Source organism: Anarhichas minor, unplaced genomic scaffold (assembly GCF_050575085.1).
Source record: "Anarhichas minor isolate MPS153535 unplaced genomic scaffold, ASM5057508v1 ptg000023l, whole genome shotgun sequence".
In the NCBI taxonomy this organism is placed as follows: Eukaryota; Metazoa; Chordata; class Actinopteri; order Perciformes; family Anarhichadidae; genus Anarhichas; species Anarhichas minor.
The window spans coordinates 9119540-9137777 of record NW_027466469.1 but is presented as its reverse complement, the minus strand read 5'-3'; the positions used below and the strand labels follow the sequence as shown (position 1 = coordinate 9137777).

The 18238-nt window shown below is 38.8% G+C and overlaps 1 long non-coding RNA gene across 2 annotated transcripts; it reads right to left on the bottom strand.

Annotated features, from left to right (window-relative positions):
* Nucleotides 1–3413: 3413 nt before the first annotated feature.
* On the bottom strand, nt 3414–11596 carry LOC142955473 (uncharacterized). Of its 2 annotated transcripts, none has more exons than XR_012955857.1 (9): nt 8238–11596; nt 7236–7323; nt 6602–6711; nt 6480–6520; nt 6272–6347; nt 6062–6178; nt 5782–5897; nt 5082–5268; nt 3414–4011 (listed from the first exon to the last, which is right to left on the bottom strand). It is a non-coding gene; the product is annotated as an uncharacterized LOC142955473 (long non-coding RNA). The 2 variants fall into 2 exon arrangements; XR_012955858.1 differs by having other exon boundaries at nt 6062–6175; nt 8238–11595.
* Nucleotides 11597–18238: the final 6642 nt, after the last annotated feature.

The window sequence follows — 18238 nt, the reverse complement described above, 5'->3', positions numbered from 1 at the left end:
AATGATAAAACTCATCAAACACTCAGGAATGAACAGCCTCACGTGACTGAATGAAATGATGATAAATGATGTAAAAAGTGTTTCGTCTCTCCAGCTCTCTCTCTCTCTATAAATATATATATATATATATATATATATATATATATATATATATATATATATATATATATATATATATATATATAAAGTGTTTCGTCTCCCCAGTTCCCTCTGACTTTAATTGTTTCCATAATAAAAGTTCAGATCATGAAAACACAAATCTTTCTAATAGATGTAGAAAGTTGTTTGTGGTCCTTTTGTTGTTCAGTCTACAATGAACATTTATTTAAACCAGATGTTGAATCAGAAAACGAATCAAATATAAAGCTTGAGTTTAATCTGTGATCTGTCTTCACTGTTTACGTGTTGAAAAAATCTCATCAGTCCGATCGGCTGCAGCGTCCAATCACATGACTGATGAACAATGAGGGGGCGTGTCGGCCGTTAAAAGACTTCCTGTAAGTCTGTTCTCGTGGTTCCTCGCTCATGGCTCCTCGGCGATCCCTCCTCTCTCCTCGATCCTCGATCCTCAGAGCTAAATAAGAGCTTTGGGACGGCCGTCAATATGGAGGCGCAGAACAACTTCCGGTTCAAGCGAGGAGCGAAGAGCGAGGAAACGAGAATTAAGAGACTTGGGATGTACCCTCAGTCAGCGATGTTGCTCTCCCATGTAGTAACATCATTTCATCCTCTCCATCTGCAGATACACCACACCAACAGCAGAGGGAGCCAGAGCTGTGTGCTGCTGAGCCCGCTGACACAAAAGCAATCACAGAGGTGGACAATAAAGCCATGATGATGAAGGGAGAAATACAAAGCGACGAGCTGACTTCACCCCTAACACCTGATTTGTCCACCTCAAACTCCAGCAGGGGCTCAGCGGTACCACCTGGCTCCCCAGGACGGCCGGAACCACACGCACACCCCCGCACATTTAGGAAATTGCAGGACTGGTCGCTGGAGGTACGGAACACGACCCTGATCATAGGGGACTCGAACCTCTCCCGTATCCCAACATTCAGACACCCACACATTCAGATAGACAGTTACCTCGAAGCCACCTTCCATCATATCAATGCCAAACTCAACGGGGCAGAAAGAGGCGAGAGCCTGTGCCCCTCACCTGACCGTCCTGTTGGGAACCGAATTCAGACACTATTTCACCAGAAATAACAGTTAATCCATAAAACCTTACAAACACCTACACAATGGCGCCCCCTGACACATGCACAACCCAACATTAGTCAGGAACATAAACACATTATCAAATCACTAGGTAACAGCAAACACATTAAACCAGGAGATAAAGGGGGACAAATAGTTTTACAAGACAGATATAACTACATTTTAGAAGTTAACAGACAGTTAACAGCACATATTATAGACCGCTTACACACATTTCACAACTCATAAGAAACATCACACATACCCTATATCATAACAAACATATCAATGCAAGACAAGAAATATCTGGATGGTCCAGATGAGCCCAGGCCTCGCCTCTTACCTCCTCCCCAACATCCATAAGCCTCCTGAGACTTGGACCGTCCCCTCTGTTGTGACAGTCGGCCGTCCCATCGTCAGCGACCGTGACTCTGAATCATATAGAACAACAGAATACATCGACCATTTCATCAACCCACTTTACAAACTTCACCCCATTTATCTCAAGGACACATGAATTTGTTAACAAAATAAAAGACCCAGTCACCTTCCTCTTTTCAATGTAGACTCCCTATACACCAGCATAGAAACACCACTCGGCCTTGTAGCCATTCAGAACATCTCTAATAAACATCCAGACCAGACAGTGTAATGTTACAGTTACTTCAGATCACACTCACCAGGAACGATTTTGAGTTTAACAGCAAACACTATCTCCAGCTGTGTGGGCGTGCAATGGGCCGTAAATACTCAGCATCGTATGCTGACATCTACCTGACACACTGGGAAGAAACGGCATTCCTTAAAACCCAAGCCTAACCCCTCCTGTATTTCTGGTACCTGGACGACACCTTCGGCCTTTGGAACAACACAGAACAGGATTTCCACACATTTTTGGATACACTCAATTCACATCAGCCCAGAATCAAACACAAGCACAACATACAGAAACACACGGTCGAGTTCCTTGATACACGGGTCTTCTTCCGGGACTCCAGCGACCAGCAAAAAAACACTGGCCACAAAGGTATACTTCAAGGACACTGACCGCTACGCACTCCTTCACAAGTCCAGCTACCACCCCGAGCACACGTACAGAGGTCTCATCAAGTCCCAGCTGATCCGCTTTCACAGAATCTGCACCTTCTTGGGGCATGTAGAGGAGCTGCCACCAGCACCCTCTTTGGTGCGTTGAGGCTCAGGGGGTACTTGAAGCGCTTCCTTAGAAGTATCAAGGCGGGGGTCGGCGGCACCTTTAGCGGCAACAAGCCGTAATGCGGCTGTCTGGCCTGTCCCTTGTCCCCATGACAATTTTAACCTGCACTGTAAAAAAAATTCTGTGTAATATACGGTAAATTACCGGCAGCTGTGGTTGCCAGAACTTCACCGTAAAAAATAAAGTGAGAATGTATAATACATCACGGTATATCTTTTTTGCAACCGTAGATTTCACAGTTGAGAACAGTTTTTTGTTTACGGTAAATTACTATAAAAAACAGAGATTTCATAAACCTGTTTAAGGTAATATGCAATTTAACGGTAAATTACCGGCAGCTGTGGTTGCCAGAACTTCACCGTAAAAAATAAAGTGAGAATGTATAATACATCACGGTATATATTTTTTGCAACCGTAGATTTCACAGTTGAGAACTGTTTTTGGTTTACGGTAAATTACTATAAAAAACAAGAGATTTCATAAACCTGTTTACGGTAATATGCAATTTAACGGTAAATTACCGGCAGCTGTGGTTGCCAGAAATTCACCGTAAAAAATAAAGTGAGAATGTATAATACATCACGGTATATATTTTTTGCAACCGTAGATTTCACAGTTGAGAACTGTTTTTGGTTTACGGTAAATTACTATAAAAAATAAGAGATTTCATAAACCTGTTTACGGTAATATGCAATTTAACGGTAAATTACTGGCAGCTGTGGTTGCCAGAACTTCACCGTAAAAAATGAAGTGAGAATGTATAATACATCACGGTATATTATTTTTGCAACCGTAGATTTCACAGTTGAGAACTGTTTTTTGTTTACGGTAAATTACTATAAAAAAAACAGATTTCATAAACCTGTTTACGGTAATTTGCTTTAGAAATAACAGCCATGTTATAAACGTGTTTACGGTAAATAACCTTATAAACAGCAACTATATTGTGAAGCTAATTACAGTTTTTCTCAGTAAAAAACACAGTACAACTGTATGATACATTACGGCATTTTATTGAAAAATGCAACTTAACGGTAAATTACCGGCAGCTGTGGTTGCCAGAACTTTACCGTAAAAAATATAGTGACAATGTATAAGACATCACGGTACAAAAATACGGTACAACATAGAACGTAATACAATTGGTTGGCATAGATTTCAGTCAACTTCTGATTATTGTAAATTACAAAGGAAATATCAAATAAAGCAGATTGTAAATCAAGGTACAGACCATCATTGATATACCTTAAGAAACTAACATTCTCTGTGAAAAACAGGTTGAACTGATACAATATCTTGTACAATATACTCACAAAGCAGTGTTGAGATCTTGAAGAAACAGCATGTGTCCATATATATATGAAGGATAACCATGAATAAACATGAAAGGATTAGCCACTTGCCCTGAGTTGATCAAGAGTAATGAGTCACTGAGTCCAGACTTGACTGAAGAGGGCACTCAACATGGTATAGCGTCTCACATGGACATGAAGTTCAGGAAGCTGGAACATGAAGCGTGTATTTTCACCAGTTCTGCTTGAGGACTCGTATGTTGACCATCAGGTATTCACTGTGGACTGGAATGATCCTCTCTGCACCCAAAAACAGAAACAAAGGCAAAGTTAGATTGATGCAGTGCTTCAACATGATGCCTACAGAAACATTTACTGCCTTCTGCTGTTAAACTGAGCTCCAATGACCTAGAAGAAACCAGCACTTTATACTTAATAAAAAATAATAGTGTCACAGATTATTTTATTTTTTTTAAATATCAATAACGTTTATTTGTAAATTTTGAGTTGTTTGTTTATTATTCTCACTTTAACAGATAAAAATAAACAAGTGAGATGGGAACATTTTTCATTTAGTTGCATAATAATTGTGCACACATATATATTCTCCTAAGAAAGCCAAAACCTCACTTTTACTTTATTAAATATTCAGGTTTGAGGTTTATAACATTTTGGATTGACCGAGAGCTCTGTAGTTGTTCAATACAATTAATACTCAAAAATACAACTTGCCTTTTAATTGTGCACACAGTGTAAAGACAATCATCATGTTTGATACAACCAGGGTATCTGCACATCTTATTAATTCCATCAATTCTACATTTTTTGTTTTAATTTTTTTAATTCAATGACTTTTAAGACCTTTTAAATATCTCTAAAATCAATTACATTACTGTTGCAAAATAAATAGAGAAACTAGAATACAGTAAGCTGTATCCTGTTGTTGAGTTGTATTGCATTTGAATAACTGAGCTATTCAGTGTACAATAGCTAATATAACTGCCTTCTCGTTAACAAAAATCAAACTGTATGGCGGAGACCCAGTTCAATAGGAAACAATGACCCCCAGCATTTACCATCAAATAAACATAAGAGTGCACTGTAGGGCCCACTTGGGTGCAAAGACACAGGTGCAAACCCCTTTTGGGTGGATTTTGGAAAGATAGTACACAGAATTAATGACATTTTACTGCTACGTGAAACGTAATGTAAGGGGGATATCAGTTCAGAGCACTAAAAAACAAATAGTACTAATACAAAACTATATTCCAGTGGTTTCATCTATGTTTGCATGAAGCGGTTGGCTCAGACCGTGCACCTGAGGATGATTGATTGAGTGAAGTTTGAGTTGCACCTATCGCACTGCTTACCTCTAATTAGCCTTGACAAGACTGGTGTCTGAGTCATTGGGTCCAGACTTGACTGAAGACAGGTGGGACAGAGTCTCATACAGACAGGGTATGCTGTTCAGGAAACTGGAACTTTAGGCAGGTGTTGTCATAATTTCTGCTTGAAGACTCACAAGTCAATCTGGTGTTCGCTGTGGGCTAGCATGATCTTCCAGCCAGAAAAAAAGACAACATAGAAAACATTAACAATACTAACAATAATAATAACAGTAACATCACCAATAATATAACTTTATATAGCACTTACACAGTTGCAAAATGGTTCTCATACTTCACACAAAAAACAATCAAACTATAAAAACACAAAACATTAAAGAGGGTAAAACAGAACAAACTTACCAAAGGGTAAACAAAGAGTAGGGTTAAAGATTTCATAAAACGGTCAAGCTACAAATATGATTCATGAATAAGAAATAGCCATAATACGTATGGTATGTCAATAAAGTCAAAATAAATTCACAGTATGTCAAAAAAGGTTATTCTGGCAAGAAGTTAAAATCACATTGGATCATGAAATGCCTAGTTTTATGCAGTACTTAACATCAACAATACATGCATACACTGTTTGAACATGAAATGGCTAAACAGTGCTTACAAAAATAGAAGACCCTAAAGCCTTCTCTTGTTAAATGAACATACATTGAACTTTACAACAACTTACCTCTGTTTATCCTTGACAACACTTGTATGTATCCGATCATAAGGTTACACTAGTAGGACAGCAAAGAGGGTGATGAGGTCCATCTGAAGTACAACCGCTGGTAGTCGTAATCACACCTGAAAGAAAGAATAAAGAGAAAAAAGACAAGGGGTGGACATACATCCTCTTAAGTGAAAGATGAAATCATGTCAAGCATCAACTTTTACTCTTTTCAATGCAAAGGTTGCAAATTAAAATGAAATGGCTAAATTCACACTCAAAAATAAAAACAGTGCCTCACCTGGTTTAGCCCGTACCACATATTGTTATCGCAGCAACAAAGGTTTGATTCCCGTTGGGCCATGTGTTGCAGATCATCCCCTCTCACTCCACTGTGGTCCCTGTCTCTCTACTTCTGCTGTCCAATAAAACACGAATGACAAAAAAATCATCTTTAAAAGTAAAAAAAACAACTGCTTGCTTTGGGCATTTAAATGGATTAAAATCCCACCGTTTTCCTGGTTGTCATAAAAGCCAGCAAGTTGTTCCCATCCAAGTCCACAACCACTAGAGTTTGAATGCAATGTCTGAAAGGTGGCAGGAGCAAATTAATTCAATGTTGCAAGATTAGAGTAAATTGTCTTAATTATCTGCACAAACTGCTCTTGTACCAATTAAAATGTTCAGATATTTGTTAGATATGTGTACAATTTACTTACTTTAAAGGAGATTCTTCTTAGCAATGCCACCTGCCTTCGACCTAGAAGTTTCACAAAAGCACTGGAACAAATTGTCTTTCTTTTGACAGACATTCAAGTATTTCAAAGAATTGAATACTGACTTGAACTTTACTCCTTCCACATCTGGTTTATCTTGGGTCTGGAGGCGATCAACAGCAGAGTTGTAGCTGTCAATGGTGCGCTCTGCTCCGCACAGATTTGGATCGTCACCCTGAAATTCAGATCGGATTATTAGGCAGTACCTACAGAAATATTGCGAGTGACTGAAATTTTCAGTGAAGGCACCAATGCCATGAGAGCCCAAATTATGTCCTGCAATGCAATATAAGGTTATTTTGACTACTGTTTCATCTGATACTACGATCCCGTTCTCCTCCAAATCCTTCAAGTCTGTTAGTAATTCAGAGAACACAAATGTTTTGAAATCTTTCTCTCTACACAATAAAACAAGTGACATGTGGTTTGTGTCAGACCTTACATGAACTGGCAAATTATCATCAGATACATAGACAGCTAATATTTTATGTATTGTCTTTGCAGAGCCTAAAGGGTTAAAGTCTCTTTCACAGGCACATAATATGAAAACATATCAGTCCTGTTCTCATCTCGTCCTAAAAACATTTTCTTAGGCTCCACATAGTTGAACCCTTTTTTGAAAGACTGAGCTCTTGAGTATGCTGTCCTCATTGGCCCTCTATGACATGCAGAGAAAAGATCAAATTCTCAAAGACTCACAAACTTTGCTGATGTCCTCATCTGATATTGGTGTGTCATTTTTAAACAGTGAAGTTAGTTTGGTCCAAGCAGGTAGTAGAAACTGTCCCTGCAATTTCAAGTAGAATAAACAGAGAAAAAGATCACTGAAGTTTTCAGAAATATCCATATCACCTTTATCTGTGCTGGTCTCTATAACATTTTCTGAGTCATGCAGGTGAGGGCCACAGTCATGTGATTCAGTTGGAACAGCTGATGACTGAGGAGAAGCAGATTCTCTGTACATGTCACTAATACTGCTGTCTGCTATTTGTGTCTCCGTGGCATGTGGGCAGTAAATGAAGATCTGACCGTGAAAACATTTGACCATCCACTCACTTTAATAATTAGCTACTTTGTGTCTGGACATGTGCTTTCAAATAACGCCATAGCCATTTATGAGCGGTAACGTTAACAGACATGGCGCACTTATGAGCGGTAACGTTAACAGACATAGCACATTTATGAGCAGTAACGTTAACAGACAGTTTATAAGCGGTAACGTTAACAGACAGTTTATAAGCGGTAAAGTTAACAGCCGTCCCAACAGTAACGTTAGCTTAGCTGTAACGTTAGCTGATAGGTTACCATTATGCCTCTGGTAGAAATGAGCCTTATAGCTCCATATCTAACAAAGGTCTGCTTGCAACCAGCTTCAACGCACTTAAATAAACAACGTGGTTCATCACTATGAAGTTTGCAATGAAGCACATAACCCCTCGATGTTTTAGCTTTAACTGACTTGCCACAGAAATGACAACTAAACATTTTCCTAGCAAACCTTTGGTAAAGTAAGCTAGCTAATGTTTAACACAGAAACCCATAACCCATGTTACATCCACGAAAAGTAAACTCTCAACTCATTTAGATAGCTAAGTGAACTTACTATTAACGTTGAATGACTCGTTTTTGCAAGGGCGACACAAAACTGCAGAAAACAAAGCCTCAAATTCAAATGTAACGTTAGCTAGCTGACATGCTTACCTTCAGAAGAAGTGTTGTGTTTCCAGGAGTCAGGCCGTTGATCATCAGTAACGTGCTGCCTGAGCGCGCAGAAAAGGCGCTGAAATGAGTTCAAAAGTTCAGCCTCCAACCGTTGCTTTTTTTAAATTGTTGTGTAGGTCTGATCACTGCCGCCTCCGTCCGTCCGTCCCTCTCTCTCTCTCTCTCACTCTCTCTCTCTCTCTCTGTCTGTCTGTCTCTCTGTGTTCCCACCACATTTGGTCAGGTTATTCACTGAGACAGGCACCTGTTGGTCTTAAAGTGTCATGAGGGAATCGCTAAACAGTGAAACAGTATGATCATATAGGGTGCACTGCACACACATTAGGAATAGATGTCACAGGGTGCCTTGAAACTGTCGCGAGATCTGCACCTGCAAGCACCTGCAATGTTACAAAATACTAACCAACAGAGATCAAAAGAGAGGTGGGGGATGGGGTGAGGGGTGAGATGCAACTTATGCTCTGCAAAAAAGGATTACAAAACAAGGAAAACGTATGGAAGGTTACTCTCTACTGCTTTGAATAAGCAGACTAGTTTGCATCTAGCACTTATTGTTTTGTTTGTTGGTTAAATATTAGTTCTGACTGTTGAAACTGACAATGTCTTTCAAAAATTACAGTGTTGGCCTTCAAATTTATCTTATGGTATATTTACATTATTAGCACAATGGTTCGTACATTTAACCGTGACAAAATGTATTTCTTTTTACTAATAGTACCTGCAAAAACTGCAGTGTTATATTTTATATATTATAGTGTATTTACAAAAACAGCACAATGGTTAGTGCATTTAACCTTGACAAAATGTCTTTTTTACAAATAATGAATGCAAGCAACATTGATCGGGCCCTCGCACCTTCACGCACGTCGAGGGTACTAGCAGGACTCTAGTTGCCGCGGCCGTGCTTTCTGTGACCATGAGACACTGCGTGCACGAGTTAGACAATATTTCCTGCGTGTACCAGTGGCGTAGCAAGATCATTTTGCCAGGTCTTAAGCCTCGAATGTTTTGAGTTCAGCTCTGAATACAATCATAAATGTAAGCCTGTAATGATCGACAAAAAAACAAATGTTTTTTGAATGCGCTTCAGTGTTTGTAACATAAAAGACTGTCAAAGTAAATGCAGGTGTCCAAACCGACTGTTTGTTTGTGGTGCAGCTAGCTCTGACAATCACTGCTGAGTGACTCAAAGCGGAAAGAGTCGAGGAGAAATGGCAGAATGTATAGTTCCATGTGGAAAAAAACAAACCGAAAGGTGATCCCATGTGGTCTAATCTATATCATGAATTAGGTTAACGTGACTTCAGACGGGGCTGCTCCGTAGGTCTGCTAACGTCGCTGGACACGCTGCTCGCTAATCGCTCCAATAACAGCTGCTTCCTCTGCAGAAATGCAGACTTTAACTGAACAACAGCTGCTAGTAAAGACAACGTGGGTGTTTATGTCATCGTTTCTAAACGTATGCGTTTACGACTGTCCACAAGAAGAGGTAACTCTGGAGTTTTCAAACAAGTCTACAACATATTAAAAAAGCAGGGCTCTGACATCTTTAGAAGTAAAAGTTGGTCTGATCTCACCAAGAGTACAACAGGGTGTACGCCTTAAGGACGTGTACACCATGCTGAGGTCTGAGTGTCATACAGGCAAAAATCTTTTCTAGATAATCTAGAGGAATTCTGTTCAGGTGACCTCATTGTAGGCCTAGTCCACAATGTGTGTCCAGAATCTGTGGGTTCTGGGACCCATATTTGAGAGATTATGGCCATTCTTGCATATGTCAAAAAATCCACTCAGGGAATAAGGCATCAATTAAGCCCTTTGGGGCTGTTTTTGGGGACCTTAACTTGCAGCTACGAAGTCCAGATTATAGGTAGGTAATGGTGACGAGCCCCTCTTTGAAGGAGAAAAGGAGTCAAATCTCTACCCTGATTTAGAGTATAAAAAGTTAGAGAAAAGACTGGTGAAAACTGGTGCCATCTGGTTCGAATCATCTCTGTTGGGTGCATTTGAAAACACTTGTAAATGGCTTATTGTCCTAATATTCACATATGATGGACAAAAGAGGACCCTCTTAAAGGCTCAATTGGATTCAAGTCATTAGCATGCTGCTAACAGAAGTTAGCTTTCCCAAGGGTCTGCAGAGATCTTGCTTTAGATCCTGCATTACGTTATCACAGGGGAATGATTAATACAAAATTCAGGCAGTTTCAACCTTTCACTAAGATTTAATGGCCCGTTTCTCACTTGCCAAAAAAAGCCGAAAAATAAGGCTATATGCCTCAATTTTGACCTTTGGGGCTGTGTTTGGGTACCTTAACTTGCAGCTACGACCGTAAAATTTGGGGGAATTCATATTCACTAGCCCCTCTTTAAACAGGAAAAGGATTCAAATTTCTACTTTGATTTAAAGTGTAAAAATTGAGAGAAAAGACTGGTGAAGGCCATTTCGGATCATAAGTACCATTGGGTTAGAATCCTTTCTGTTGGGTGAAATAAACAGTCAATTTTCAACTTTTCGCACCATTTAATCTGTGGGAAAAGGTGGAATGACTGTGAAAGTTTCAGGGTCCTAGCCCATTGTTTTCTATGGGTATGTAGGCCGAATTGGGTAAAAAATCCATAGTTCACTATGGGAAAAGTGTTTGGAATTACCAATTGATTTTCATACCACTTGATCTCTGGCCAAAGGTCGATTGACTGTGAAAATTTCAGGGTCCTAGCCCATTGTTTCCTATGGGTAATTAGGCCGAATTAGGTCAAAAATCCATAGTTCACTATGGGAAAAGTGTTTGGAATTACCGATTGATTTTCATACCACTTGATCTCTGGCCAAAGGTCGATTGACTGTGAAAATTTCAGGGTCCTAGCCCATTGTTTCCTATGGGTAATTAGGCCGAATTAGGTCAAAAATCCATAGTTCACTATGGGAAAAGTGTTTGGAATTTCCCATTGATTTTCATCCCACTTAATGAATGGGCAGAGGTCGATTGACTGTGAAAATTTCAGCCTCCTAGTCCATTGTTTTCTGGGCGTATTTAGGCCGAATATGGTCAAAAATCCATAGTTCACTACGCAAAAAGTGTTTGGAATTTTCCATTGATTTTCAAACCACTTAATGAATGGGCAAAGTTCGAATTCATCCACCCCCGTCGCCTTGCCAGCAAGGAGCTTTTTGAATACCTTAGCGGCCTCCACCAGGGATATGGGTAATAGATAATATTTGCAGAAGTTGCAGAGTTGGCTGTTAGCTATATTATGGTGTATATCTGTAATTAGTACAATGGTCCGTACATTTAACAGTAAACAAATATATTTTTTTAAAGTAATTAATGCAAAAATCACGGTATGGATTTTTGTTCATATTACGGTGTATTTCCTTTACCAGTACAATGTTTAGTACCTTTAACAGTGACAAACTGAATATTTTACGAATAATAAATGCAAAACATACGAGGCTGCCTGTTTAATGTATAATGCGTCATATCTCCATTGGCAGCACAGTGGTCCGTACATTTAACAGTAACCAAATGTATTTTTTAAAAGAAATAAATGCAAAAATTACGGTATGGATTTTTCTTTCATATTACGGTGTATTTCCGTTACCAGTACAATGTTTAGTACATTTAACAGTGACAAACTGATGTTTTTACAAATAATAAATGCAAAAAATACGGGGCTGGCTGTTGAATATATGATGCGTTTTACCTCCATTGGCAGCACAATGGGCCGTACATTTAACAGTAACCAAATGTATGTTTTAAAAGTAATAAATGCAAAAATCACGGTATGGATGTTTGTTCATATTACGGTGTATTACCGTTACCAGTACAATGTTTAGTACATTTAACAGTGACAAACTGATTTTTTTACGAATAATAAATGCGAAAAATACGGGGCTGGCTGTTGACTGTATGATGCGTTTTACCTCCATTGGCAGAGCAATGGTCCGTACATTTAACATTAACCAAATGTATTTTTAAAAAGTAATAAATGCAAAAATTACGGTATGGATTTTTCTTTCATATTACGGTGTATTTCCGTTATCAGTACAATGTTTAGTACATTTAACAGTGACAAAATGTATTTTATACGAATAATAAATGCAAAACATACGAGGCTGCCTGTTTAATGTATAATGCGTCATATCTCCATTGGCAGCACAGTGGTCCGTACATTTAACAGTAACCAAATGTATTTTTTAAAAGAAATAAATGCAAAAATTACGGTATGGATTTTTCTTTCATATTACGGTGTATTTCCGTTACCAGTACAATGTTTAGTACATTTAACAGTGACAAACTGATGTTTTTACAAATAATAAATGCAAAAAATACGGGGCTGGCTGTTGACTGTATGATGCGTTTTACCTCCATTGGCAGAGCAATGGTCCGTACATTTAACATTAACCAAATGTATTTTTAAAAAGTAATAAATGCAAAAATTACGGTATGGATTTTTCTTTCATATTACGGTGTATTTCCGTTATCAGTACAATGTTTAGTACATTTAACAGTGACAAAATGTATTTTATACGAATAATAAATGCAAAACATACGAGGCTGCCTGTTTAATGTATAATGCGTCATATCTCCATTGGCAGCACAGTGGTCCGTACATTTAACAGTAACCAAATGTATTTTTTAAAAGAAATAAATGCAAAAATTACGGTATGGATTTTTCTTTCATATTACGGTGTATTTCCGTTACCAGTACAATGTTTAGTACATTTAACAGTGACAAACTGATGTTTTTACAAATAATAAATGCAAAAAATACGGGGCTGGCTGTTGAATATATGATGCGTTTTACCTCCATTGGCAGCACAATGGGCCGTACATTTAACTGTAACCAAATGTATGTTTTAAAAGTAATAAATGCAAAAATCACGGTATGGATGTTTGTTCATATTACGGTGTATTACCGTTACCAGTACAATGTTTAGTACATTTAACAGTGACAAACTGATTTTTTTACGAATAATAAATGCAAAAAATACGGGGCTGGCTGTTGACTGTATGATGCGTTTTACCTCCATTGGCAGAGCAATGGTCCGTACATTTAACATTAACCAAATGTATTTTTAAAAAGTAATAAATGCAAAAATTACGGTATGGATTTTTCTTTCATATTACGGTGTATTTCCGTTATCAGTACAATGTTTAGTACATTTAACAGTGACAAAATGTATTTTATACAAGAAATACATGCACAAATTATTGTTTTGGCTGATATATAGATTTACGGTGTTTCACTGTCAGATAAACTGAATATAACCGATTTACAATTTACGGTCTCTTACTGTTGTGATTTAACAGTTTTTCACTGTAAAATTCACTGACTTTTCTTACAGTGTGGGAACAGTGGGAACGGTATAGCGTCCTGTATGCACATTTTAAATTCCCCAGCTCACACAACGTACAGAGTGGGCCTGGAGAGTAACAGACATTGGAGCACAGCGCAGCGGAGAGCAGTGGGGAGGAAATGGATACACCGAATAAGTACAATAGATCCCCTAAAGAACAGGCGCCTCTGTGATCAGAGTCGAGCGGGCGCTAAAAGGGACTACTCTCCCCTTCACCTATGCTTTAATGAGCCAGGCTATAAGTCACACATTTTTCAACGCCGGACCCGACACGGGCCGGAAAACCAGAACTGCAACTCGAAATATGAGAAAGAAAAGAACAACACACATAAGAAATGGCATCAGTGAGAGCAAGGAGTGTCCTAGCGTGAGGTAGTGATGGTGTGAGGTGGTGCTGGTTCCCAGCACCAGAATTAAAAACCCTCAAGCCCCTAACCCGTCACAGTAGTGTCCACTGGGGCCCGTAATAGTAGTGTCCACTGGGGTCCAAATACCTTACGCCACTGCAGGGTGCCCATCACAGCTTTGAAGGACAGGTTCACATTTTTTCCAGGCAGTCTTTAAACATTATACTTACATCTCTATGTGGAGATTGAACATGTTATTGGTCACTGCAAAGTGTCCTCCTGTCAATAGTGGCTGTGAAGAAATCCCTCAAGTAAAAAGACAAATACCTGATTGGGGACAATCTAATTTGGACTGTAGTTTTGGAACTTTTTCATGCCGCTTGTGTTTGCAGGACTGTGTGCATTGATTATATTCATCCACATTGCTCTGGTCCAGGTCTCCCCCCCCCCCAGGAGACTCTGCAGGGGCGTAAATACAGACAGTGCTGGCAGTGTGGTTGCAATAAAAATGTTGCCATCGAAAAGTCATACCCCTCTCGGTAATGGTTTTCAGTTTTTATTTGGGTAAAATAGTGAGTAGTAATCTATCACAAATACAGTTATCTACATTATCAAGGCTGCATGCGTTCCCTGTGCTGTTGTACCTCTACCCTCTCCAGTAACTCTGCCCTGGTGTAGCTGCCCCTGCCCTTGAGAGGAAGTGCTGAAAAGCTCCGGTCCCGGCAGCAGAAGGGCGAGGCCTCTAGCCTAAGGACTGATGCTCTTGCTGCCTCTTAGCCTAGGATTATGTACTGTCTTGTTTTTTATGTTTTCATGTTAATAAAACTCATGGATTTGATTGTGTTGAAGGTGTCTTCTTTGGTGGATTTGGGTCAGTGATAGAGTGTTGTTCGCCACAAAGGGCTGCTATAAGGGTGGGGCGTAACAAACTATACCGTAACCAACTGAGCTTAAATTAATATTTTCTTTCTTTGGTACTTTTGTTATATACAGATATGCAATGATTGCTAGGTAATATGTATGATGTTGTCCATAGCCAAGTCTCTATTTGATCATGGGACAGCATAACATACAACAGCTGGTGCAAAATATCTCACGATTGACAAACTTCTTCATTAAAGTGTGTGTGTGTGTGTGTGTGTGTGTGTGTGTGTTTTGAGGTTTTCCTTGTTGGAATGAGGGGTGAACCAATAGGCAAATATTTGGCAGAAGAAGGAAGTCATATTGACCACTAACATAAACAACACTGTATATGAGTAATGATTCATGTGTCAGTTGATATAGCCTCTCTCTCAGACGTTCCATCCTTCTCTCTTGTCTCTTCAGACATTCCTACACAACACCATCTGTTTCATTTAGGCAGTGCCGGATTGATCAGATTATTACATTTGTTCAGTTGATGTGGCAGTGTTTCACATTATAAAATCTCATTCTTTACATCTCAATTATGAAGCAAAGGCACTGCTGCATTCACATAGGACATGCCCACTCAGCATCTCTTATCCAAAGCACTCTTACAATTTGCATCCAGAAAATGATGCTGCATCATTGTTCTGTCATTGATACTGATGAGATATCGGCTATAATCACTATGCAATCTCCCTCTGTGTTTAATTCTATGCTACAGAGATTACAGCCATAATTCCAAACATTAAGGCGCTAAATTCGACATTTAGAGCATAAATATAGCAGCAAACAACTGTTATTTATGTAAAGATATAGTGTAGTAATGTCTACTTGAGCACATAATCAAGTCTCTTTCCCTCTATGTTTGATGTAATCAAAGCTAGTCTGGGCATGTTAGTGCATGTTGGTACATGTGAGCGTGCCCCACTGGTTAACTCACAGCCACCGCTTCACACTGCTCTTACAGGGTAGTTAGCTGTTAACGCTGTCCCGACCCTCCAGTTCCCCCTCAGCTAAACGCTGTTAGCCCTTTCAGCACTGTTGCTGTCATTTGCAATGTAAGCATTGTTCACTGCTAGCTGTCGACAGGCCGCGTGGAGGCAAGAGACATTCTCCCAATCTTGTATTATGCACCTGGAGGTATACTGCTGTGCTGTACTCTCACGTGGATCCACTTCCCTTTGAAAGGTAGCACAGGTAACAGGTCGGGCTTATCTGATCGTATATGCTACAGCTACAGTGGAGCTGGAGGTTTTGCTGTGTTCTGATTGCTGATAATGTTCTTTCTCAGTTTTTTAACATTCAAAGTAATCAGAAAGTTATGACAGAGAAGAAAATCTAAACAGCAGTGAAGTTTTCTTTGTGTTTTTTGCCGAAGGTTTGAAATGTCATTTTATTTTCCTGCGGTTCAGGAAAGTCTCTTCTTTGTGGTCTTTTTACAAATTCCCCCCTTAGGATGAATAAAGTACATATCTATCTATCTATCTGTCTTCCATTGGCATTGAAAGGCTTTTCTTCAATGTTAATAGTTTTCAGAATAGTGTGGTTGAATGGGGAAACTACTGTATGTAGCTGAATGAGGTGTCCATTGTTGAGGTTTTTAGATTTGCAGTCTTTTTATTGTTAAGTTGTGGTGAAGACATCTTTATTGTGCTGTTAACCTCTATTGTACCATTGTTTCCAAAACTGTTCAAGCAAGATGTATTGATTACAGTTACGAGCAGTGTAACGTACACAGAAGTCAAGTTTATTTCTATAGCACATTTCATAAGACAGACTTAATAATGCAAGTTTGGTATTTTGAACAGACAGTAGTGCAAGAGTCAAAGACAGATACAATCCTCCTGCTCAGGATCTCGGCAGCATTTTGCTCTTTGGCAACTTTAGTCAAATATTCTTGTAGGAAAAATAAACATGATTGTGTGACATTGTACGAACACTGAACAAACACTTTAACTTGCTTGTCCTTTGTCTATTTGCAGGTGTTTTCTCACATTTTTTTATTTACTTACACAATAATTTGACACATAAAGCACAATTATTGAAACTGACACTCCGAGAGCAAAACCTCAGCTCAAGTCTCAAAGCTCTAAACACATTTTCTGCTTTGAATCCAATTTGCAATTCAACATGGCAGTCTGTGCAACACACTGCACACAGTTCTCTACATAAACATTTCAAAACACTACCATTCAAGGTAGGTGGTAGAGTACCTAACCCTAACCCTGTGCCTACAGTGTATGAATGGTTATGAATGTTAGATAGTCCTGATGGGCAGGTGGCACCTTGCATGGTAGCCCTGTCATCAGTGTATGAATGGGTGTGAATGGGTGAATGATGACATGTAGTGTTAAAGCGCTTTGAGTGGTCGGAAGACTAGAAAAGAGAAATACAAGTACAGTCCATTTACCATTTAAAAAAAATAAAAAAGTGTATTATTTGTCTCCATGGATTATTTTGTGTATTTATCTATATTCTATTTAGAATATACTCTGATCTGACATTCAGTACAAAATATAAACTTTGGAAATGCATTGGTGTATTGATTGATTTTACGTAGAGGAGAGAAATAAATATCAGTGTAAAGTACAACTCTCTCTAGTCAATATATTTACATGCATCAATCTAACAATATGGCTGATTATCAGGACCAATGCAGGAGGAAGGACAAGGGTCCAGATATAACCACGATCCATGGAAACCTATGAGGAGAGAAAGACTCCGGGGAAGAAGCAAAGTCAGTAATGTACATTAATGAGATATGAATTCATACAGGAGATAGAATTGTGTGTAGTGTGTTGACACAACGAACCCTGTTTTGAAAATCGTGCTTAAGCAATCATAGAAAAACTGTAATTTGCAGTGTGTAGGAATCTTTGACTTTTGATATATGGATGTGTCTTGTGTGGGATGAGCTTAGAGTGATATTGAAATAAGAAATAGCCTAACTAACTGACTGACTACATCCATATTATATATAGAAAGATTGTAGTGTTTGGTGTGTTGGATTCATGTATTCTGTTGATTGATATTTAGCTTTACAAATAGTAAAACATGAAAAATAATGAGAGCTCTACATCCTGACGGATGGTATGGGGCTGGATTTAGGACTCATACCTATGTTGAATCAGATGAAGTCTATCAAAATATCATAGATGTCCTCAATACATATATATTTGGAAGCCTTTTTCATTTTGTAATTTCTTTTGAATGCATTTCTTTTGCTTTTCTTTTTGCAAATGTCTGCCATTCAGGTAATTCTGTAGTTTATGTCCCCTGTTACGTATAAGTAAGCAGCCAGACAGGCAGATATCAAGACATATTTCCAATCATTAAAACAATCATTTAGTCATCATTCACTTGAT